The sequence below is a fragment of the Pistacia vera genome, unplaced genomic scaffold, assembly GCF_008641045.1.
Source record: "Pistacia vera cultivar Batoury unplaced genomic scaffold, PisVer_v2 Contig603, whole genome shotgun sequence".
NCBI classification, from domain to species: domain Eukaryota; kingdom Viridiplantae; phylum Streptophyta; class Magnoliopsida; order Sapindales; family Anacardiaceae; genus Pistacia; species Pistacia vera.
This window is the reverse complement of record NW_022196450.1, coordinates 546088-553618: the sequence shown is the minus strand read 5'-3', so window position 1 is coordinate 553618 and position 7531 is coordinate 546088. Positions and strand designations below refer to the sequence as shown.

At 40.7% G+C, this 7531-nt stretch overlaps 1 pseudogene; it reads left to right on the top strand.

The window, feature by feature from the left end:
* Window positions 1–971: 971 nt before the first annotated feature.
* On the top strand, window positions 972–2243 carry LOC116110485 (annotated as a pseudogene).
* Window positions 2244–7531: the final 5288 nt, after the last annotated feature.

Here is a 7531-nt window from a genome sequence, read left to right as displayed (position 1 = left end):
ATGCTCAACTTGATTTTGAATTTTTTGGTGGTGTGCTTTGGTTGTAGATCCTTGTGTTTGTGGTTGTAATTAGATATTTAACGGTTGTGTTTTTAGGATGACTGACAGTGTGGTGGATGGTGACGATGTGAAGGTAGGTGAATGTTGGTTGTTAAATGTTGACGAGTTATTAAGTTTTCAATTTTTGGGCAAAAAATTATGGGTATTTAGTCTGTTAAATGATTTTAACAGAATTCAGTAACAGCTTTTAAAGGCAAGGACGATAATGACTGCGATAATATTTTGATTACAATTGAGTCATATAATCGGATAAAATTATACATATTTATATAAAGATAATATTATACTTATAATTGAGTCATACAAACAAACAAAAATAAAAAACAGAATAGTCATTTTACATGACAATAATATTTTACTACAATTGAGTCTACAAACAGATAAAATATAGTTTTATCATGAATTTTATGTAATTTTTATCTGTTTGTATGACTTAATTATATAACTAAATTGTGAACAAAATATATTTATCATAAAAAATAATTATTTTATCCTTTATTTTTTTGTCATTGTATGACTATTTATAAGCAGTTATTGATCAGATGACTCTGAAGCATTTAAAGAAATAAATAATGAAACCAAAGTATCATTTTTCAGAAAAAAAATATTCTCTTTACAAAAATTTATACAAAAAGGATTGGGAGACAAAAAAATATATAAAAAAAAGGATGAGAGAGAGAAATCACGAGATGAAAAGGTAACAATTATATTATAATACCGTCTCTGTACTTGTCTTTTCAGAATTTGAAGATTAAATCTTTAAACTCCTTGTTGACGAATGTACACGCACTTAGCCACTGTAAGAATACTACATGGGACCTTGCAGTAGCTGGTGTGCTTCGTACAAACTCTGGATCCTTCTTTTAAATACTTATTTTCCATAGTATCTGCATTACCACATAATACAACCAACAAGGGTCACAAAAACGCCTGTAATTTGATTGATAGCCATGGCGGCTACTGCTAAATCGCTTCAGATTGTTATGTTTCCATGGCTAGCCTTTGGTCACATGATTCCATACTTTGAACTTGCCAAACCATCGCTCAAAAGGGTCACAGAATCTCTTTCATTTCACTCCCAGAAACATCCAACGCCTTCCCAAAATCCCTCCGAATTTATCTTCCTTGATGATTTTTGTGAGCCTCGCTTTACCCCGTCAGGATAATCTTCCACAAGACGCAGAGCCCACGAATGATTTGCCACTTCACAAAATCCCATATCTTAAAATTGCCTACGATAATCTCCAAGATCCTTGCTGAATTTTTACAAAAATCAACTCCAGATTGGATCATTTACGACGCTATGCCTTACTGGTTACCACCCAACAGCCAAGCTTGGAATCTCCAGCTTCTTCTTCAGCATCTTCCGCTTGGACCATCTGTTACGGGTGGACCATCATCGCTGCCATGATCAACGGCAAGGATCCACGGACTAAGCCGCAAGATTTCACGGTTCCTCCGAAGGGTATCGTTTGATACCAGAGTTGCGTATCGGCTTTACAAGGCGAAAAAATTTTTTGGTCACTTTGAGATGAACGATCGGGAGTCACAGATATCGTTCGTGTGGGGACGGTAATGGCGGGTTGTGAGGTGATAGCTGTAAGAAGCTGCATGGAGATTGAATCAGAGTGGATATACCTCGTGGGAGAGCTTCATGGTAAACCAGTTCTTCCTATGGGCTGTTCCACCCACAGCTCCACGATAGCAGAGACGCTAATGAAGATAGCACCTGCTTACAATTAGCGAGTGGTTAGGGAAACGGAGAAAAGACGGTTATTTATGTTGCCTTTGGAAGCGAGTTGAATTTGAGTCAAAATGAGTTGACTGAGTTGGCTTTGGGGCTCGAGTTATCCGGATTACCTTTCTTTTGGGCGCTGGAAATCGGGATGAAACGATAGTTCTTCCAGATGGGTTCGAGAAAGAGTGAAGGAAGAGGAGTGGTCTGGACGAGTTGGGCACCTCAGCTCAGGATATTAGCTCATGAATCGGTGGGAGCATTCTTGACTCACTGTGATTTAGTTCAATTACAGAGTCGCTTTACTTTGGGCATCCATTGGTTTTGCTACCTTTCTCCATGGACCAAGGGTTGATTGCTAGAGTTTTTGCCGAGAAGAAGCGGGATAGAGATAGCGAGAAATGAGGAAGATGGAGCATATACCGGAAGTCGGTGGCGGAGGCGTTGAGTTGTGATAGTTGAAGAAGAAAGAATTTACAGAGAGAAAGCAAAGGAATTGGGGGTTTTTTATTGCAGATGAAGAACTTCACGATCAGTACGTTCACAAATTTGTTGAGTTTCTGCAGAATCAGACAAGTTTCTGATCAATGAAGATGAAGATCATCATGTATTGTTGGCATTATGAATATGTCAAAATTAGCGTCTCGTGATTTTGTGAAAGATATTACTTCTGGATTTTTTATGTTTTATTTTAACACTTGAAATGTCGACCACCAGATAATGCATGTTCTCTGACATAGAAGTCTCGTTCGAACTATGTCTCACTGCGTCCAGGCTCTATGGACGTCCTCTAGATTATTATTATTATTATTATTATTATTATGCCTTGAGATCATGACAAAATACAAATAGTAAAAAAATATTCAGTTGCTCACTGGTCATTCACTAAGAGCTGCTCTGCTCGTCTCACCACATCTAAAACCAGAGGTTTCCCTTCCTGTTATACAATGAACAAGTCAATACAAAATATATCAACTGGCGACGCGAGATATGGCGGCATCTGGTGAGGCGAGGCATGGCGTGGTGGCATCTGGCGAGGCGTGGAAACAATGATTGCAGTTGGTTTGGCGAGACGTGGCGGCTTCCGGCGAGGCGTGGAAACGACGGGAAGGGGAAGTCTCTGGTTTGTCAGCATCTGGTAAGGCGTCGCGGCATCTGGCGAGGCGTGGCATGGCGCGGCAGCGTTTGGCGAGACATGGAAAAGAAGATACGGGTTTGGTTTGTCAGCGTCACGGCGTGTAATGAATTGAGGATGGGATCAGAGAAAATTTAGGGAAATTTTGAGACATTAACTATGAGATGAGAGGTAGAGAACGAGGGGATTTGTGTTGCCATGAATGAATTTGATTTAAGGAGCCTGAGATTTAGGAATTGAAATTTGAAAAAAAATATATATATAATTTTTAAGAAAATTGATGTGGCAATTAAGTGATGTGGCAGATGATGTGTCATTTGCCACATCAGTTAGTACTTAGGATTGTACACTCTCATTAGTGCAGATAGCAGTGCTCTTAAAATATCCCAAGTTAAGTTATATTAATATATTATGCTATGACAGTAAGAAAAATCTATTTCTTGGGATTTGAAGCTCATAGAAGCTCTACAGGTTTATTGTTATGTCAATGTAAGTATCCTATTGAGATGTTGGTTAAAACACAAATATAGGATACATTTATTATAGGGGTGGGCCTTTTACCAACCCCAAACGGCGCAAGGATTCCTCGAAAATATCGGGGACAGGGACAGGGACAGGGATAGAGGTCTCCCGCCATGCACAGCCCCACCCCTTTATATATAGTCTAGCTAGGGTATAAAAACTCTTTGCTTAACCCTCACTCTTCTTCCTTTATCTCCCTCTCTCACATTCAGACCACACCAAACTCGAACCTCAAATTCCTCATCCTCAAAACCTAAACATCCCCACACAATTCTTTAAATCAAAACCTATAAAAGACTTCTCTCTTCAAAATTTTCCCTCTTTAACCCCCTGATTTCAATGATTTTCCCTCCAATTGTTAGGTGTTTCTCTTCTAGGTCTCTTGAAAACCCAGATTTCTCACAATTTTATTCTAACCTAGCCCTAATTTGTATCAAGATCGTGTCTTATTTTGATATTCTGGATCTTTTGACCTGGAAAAGAAAAACCAAAAGCTATTTTTTGGGATTTTGTACTTTTATTGTCATTGACTTAAATCTGGATCAAAGAATTTAGGGAAAACAAATTTTTATTTTTATCCTTGAGAAGATTAACCCAAATTTTGTTTTGATTAAAGAAAGGGATGAAAGCTTGAAATCATATTGTGAGGCAGGGACACGAGTCACCCCATCCCTGTGTGGTGGTAATGGGGATTCTCCATCATCCTCATAGCAAGGACTAGGATGGGGAATGGAGTCCAAGGCCCCGCCTGCACCCATCCCTAATGCAAAATCTTGCTACATTTCAATAGCCTTAGAGAGAAAACTTTTTGCTGAAGAAAGTGACCTGCGTGAGCATCAGACTATTTACAAAAGTATAATTGGAGCTTTTCGTTACCTAACTGTAAGTCTATGACTAGACTAGACTTGTCTTTTATAGTAAATCGATTAAGTTAATTCTTAAAAGCACCTACTCAACTACATACAATGTTAGGCATGTAAGAGAGTCTTAAGGTACATCAAAGGAATAATACATTATGTTTTAATGTTCCAGCCAGTTGCTATGTTAAAAATAGAAGCCTATACAGATGCCAATTGGGTTGGGACTGTTGGAGATTGCAGATCCACTAGTGGGTGCTATGTATTTTTTTGCAAGAATCTTGTGCAATTAATGGAGCTCAAGGAAACAAAGGGTTGTAGCTTTGTCCTCTATAGAGCCAGAGTATAAGTTCTGAGTCAAGTAGCTATTGAACTTGCTTAATTACAAAATCTATTTGCAAAATATCAAATCAAATGTGTGACTCAGCCTGTGATCCAGTGTGATAACTTGAGTGCAAGGTCAATTGTTTCTAATCTAGTGTTTCATAGCAAAACAAAACGTATTGGAACTGATGTCCACTACATAAGAGAACAAATTACAACTAAAACCTTGGCAGCTCAATACGTGCCGATTGAGTTCCAAATTGCTGGCATCTTCACTAAGCCTTTGTCTTTAGTAAGGTTTGATTTGCTCTGAGGTAAATTGAATGTTTTTGCTTTATCAACATCTATAATAAGAGTGGTTGATCATAAGGATAAAAATCCAAAAAATACATTGTTAGTTAATCAAGGAAAGACTTCAGTAGCTTCTATAGAAGAAGAATCTACCAGTCAAACACTCTACTGTGAGTTAGTTCTAGGGAGGATGTGAAATGAAGAGATATTGGTTTCTTCATTTCACATCCTCCCTAGAGCTATAACCTTACTATCGAGCTAGTGGAAGTAGCAGTTGTGATGAAAGAGATGGGAAACGTGGTCAGATGGCTAGCCAAATTGAAAATCCTGGAGCAAAGCGGGACACCACCAAATAGTGTGAATTCCATGGAGACCATGGCCACAACACCGTTGATTGTATTGCACTTTGCCTGGAGTAGCTAAGCTGCTGAAAATGGGACATCTCCGCTAGTTCTTGATAGACAAGGGGAAGAGCACAGTGATGAATAGAGATAGCCAAATTTCTCCTCCACCAAAAGCCCCTCCAGCAGATGGAATATGCGGAGTTATCTCGGGCGGATCAAAAGTTAGTGGGGTAAGCTACTCTTCAGCAAAGCGCCACGCCCGAGCTACAGGCAACCTACAGCTCCAACACTCAAGGCCAACACAGTAGAGAGCCACCAATCTGACCATAGAATTCATGGATAGTGAGGCGACAACACTCCTAAATCCCCACCATGATACACTTGTAATCACACTCCAGATTGCTAACATCATTGTCAAAAGAATCCTAGTTGACCTTGCTCCTTAGCAAACATCATGTTCCTTAAAGCATTCAAGGTGATGGGATTGGACGAATCTAGCATCAATCGTGGCCTAAATCTCCTCGTAGGATTCAGCTTGAAGCAAAAGTACACCATCGGAGAGATCGCCCTACCGGTCTGTGCCAAAGGGATCAACCATCAAACCACCTTCATGATACTAGATGCCCCTTCCCCCTACAATATGATCCTCGATCAGTCGTGGATTCATGGCATACGGGCTGTTCCTTTGACTATTTATCAGACTATCAGGTTCCCCAGCAAGTGGGGCATATCAGAAGGCTTCCAGAGATTGTTATCAAAATGCCTTCAAGGCGAACCGTGGCACCATGTAGTAATTACAGACACCTCCAGTTGGAAGAGCAGAGCCGGATCAACCAACTATGGAGGAACTGGATGAAGTCTAAGTCCACCCAAAGTTTCTGGACCGAAAGACACAAGTAAGAGCTTAGCCCATACCTGATATCCGAAGAAAGGTCATCGACTTCCTAAAGGAGAACCAAGATTGCTTCGCTTGGTCTCACTCTGACATGACCAGGATCTACCCCAAAGCTATCATGCACTGGCTAAATGCCGATCTAGACTACCCTCCTGTGAGACAGAGGAGAAGAAGATTCGGCTTGGAGAGAAATAAGGTGATTAACGAGGAGGTGGAGAAACTACTTAGCAATAGCTCAGTTCGAGAGGTCCACTACTCAGATTGGTTGGCGAACATGGTGGTAGTGAAGAGGAAGAATGGAAAATGGAAGTTTGTATTGATTTCACCGACCTAAACAATGCATGTCTTAAGGACTCCTTCCCACTCCTTCACATAGAAATGCTAGTGGATGTCACCACTCAGCTTTATGGACGCCTTCTCTAGCTACAACCAGATACTGATGCACTCAGATGACCAAGAAAAGCTGCCTTCATCACCAAACGAGGCATCTACTACTACAAAGTGATGTCGTTCGACTTGAAGAATGTGGAGCCATATACCAACGACTCATGAACAAAATGTTCTCCAACTTTCTAGGAGACTGTATGGAGGTCTATATCGACGATATGCTAGTAAAGTCACTAATCACCAAGTAACACCTCGACCACATTTGACAAGCCTTCAAGGTGCTATGGAAATACAATATGGAGCTGAATCCGGCCAAATTCTCCTTCGGTGTATCCTCGAGGAAGTTTCTAGGATATATGGTGACGTAGTGCGGTATGGGGGCCAATCCAAATTAGATCAAGGCAATCTTGGGCATCCCATCTCCAACTAGCATAAAAGACGTGCAACATCTCATTGGAAGGATGGCCGCCCTAAGCCAGTTCATCTCTAAGTCTGTAGCATGGTTCAACATACATGAAGGCTACAGAACTCCACGAATGCGAGTATGCCAATCATGCTAGAGGACGAAGCCTCGCCAATAAAGCATTGAAAACCGGCTACTACTGGCCCACCTTGTGTGTCGACGTAACCAAATACACCAAGAGGTGTGACAGTTGCCAACGCTTCTCCAAAGTGTCACATCTACCTCCAAAATGACTCAGCTCCATCCTCACGCCTTGGCCATTCATGAAGTGGGGGATAGATATCATTGGAAAGCTACCAACCACATCGAGGCGAAGGGTGTATATGCTTGTGGTCACCGACTACTTCACTAAATGGATAAAAGCAGAAGCCTTTGCTCAAGTAAGATATCATGAAGTAAAGAGTTTTGTATTGAAGAATAGGATCTATCGGTTTGTGGTGTGCTGTCGTAGGCACCCAGAATTAAAACATAAAAACACATGTAGTAGTGTGAGTCAGGATCATTCCCACGGNGACCCA